The sequence below is a fragment of the Geospiza fortis genome, unplaced genomic scaffold (assembly GCF_000277835.1).
Source record: "Geospiza fortis unplaced genomic scaffold, GeoFor_1.0 scaffold637, whole genome shotgun sequence".
NCBI classification, from domain to species: Eukaryota; Metazoa; Chordata; class Aves; order Passeriformes; family Thraupidae; genus Geospiza; species Geospiza fortis.
In genome coordinates, this window is record NW_005054515.1 from 226379 (window position 1) to 227826 (window position 1448).

Here is a 1448-nt window from a genome sequence, read left to right on the forward strand (position 1 = left end):
AATATATAAATATATTTATATATTTATATAAATATAAATATATAAATATATTTATATATTCTTATATATTCTTAATATATAATTTTTATATATTCTATATATCGATAAATATATTTATATTATCGATATATACTATTATATATATTATAATATTCTTATATATGTGTAAGAATTTTCTTATAAGAATGTTATGTATGTAAGAATATATATTCTTTATATATTCTTAATAAAGAATATATATATTTTATATATTCTTAATAAAGCATGATTTTAAGTTGTTAACTGTATTAACTATATATATAACTATATATATACTGTGCAGAATAAAAACCTTTTTTTTTCTAAGAAGAAAAGTTTTTTTATTCTCCATGTTATTTATATATTCTTAATAATGTTTATATAGTCTTAATATATAAACTGTATATATTTATATATATAAATATATAAATACATTCATATATATTCCTATATATATAAGAATATTATATATAATAATATATATTCTTTATACATTCTTAATAAAGAATATATATTCTTTATATATTCCTAATAAAGCATGATTTTAAGTTATTAACTGTATTAACTATATATATTAACATGCAGAATAAAACCTTTTTTTTTTCTCCAAGAATAACAAAGCTTTTTATTCTGCATGTTCTTTATATATTCTTAATAGAGTTTATATATTCTTAATATATAAACTTCATATATTTTATATATATAAAATATATTTAGATATTTAGGTGTATTCTTATATATATAAGAATATTCTTATATATATAGGAATATTATATATAAGAATATATATTCTTTATATATTCTTAATAAAGGATACACATATATTTATATATTTATATATTTATATATTTATATATCTATATTTTATTAATAAATATATATTTATAGATATATCTTTATGAATATATATTATAAAGAATATATATTAATAGTATATATTTATATATTTATGTATATTTTCATATATTCTTAATAAAGAGTATCAATAACTGCATTAAGTATATATAAAACTATATATATCATGCAGAATAAAAAACTTCTTTTTTTTCCAAGAAGAAAAAATATTTTTATTCTGCCTGTTCTCCAGTTCATATACTCTTAACAAAGCATGATCTTGAGTCATTAACTACATCACAATAACTTACTATACTCATTGGTGCAAAGCAATTAGCGTCAATATAATTGACAAAAGTTTTACAGACCTTTAATAAGGCGCATATACACATCTACTTATGCACGTAGCTTAGAGAAATTTTCATGTATCTTTTCTATGCTGAAGGCTTTGTCTTCTTCCTTGCTATGGATACTTGAAAATTATCATTATTCTTTTTTCTATTAACTCAGCTTTGCTTTCAGGCCAGCTGCCAGCCCTTCCATAGGACAGGGCTTGGAGCAGCCTGGCACAGCGGGACGGGTCGCTGCCCACGGAG

At 19.6% G+C, this 1448-nt stretch overlaps 1 protein-coding gene across 1 annotated transcript in view; it reads right to left on the bottom strand.

Moving 5' to 3' along the window:
- LOC102034198 (prosaposin) overlaps positions 1–1448 on the bottom strand; it is an 11224-nt gene that overhangs the window by 2779 nt on the left and 6997 nt on the right. The gene's annotated exons all lie outside the window — the stretch shown is intronic.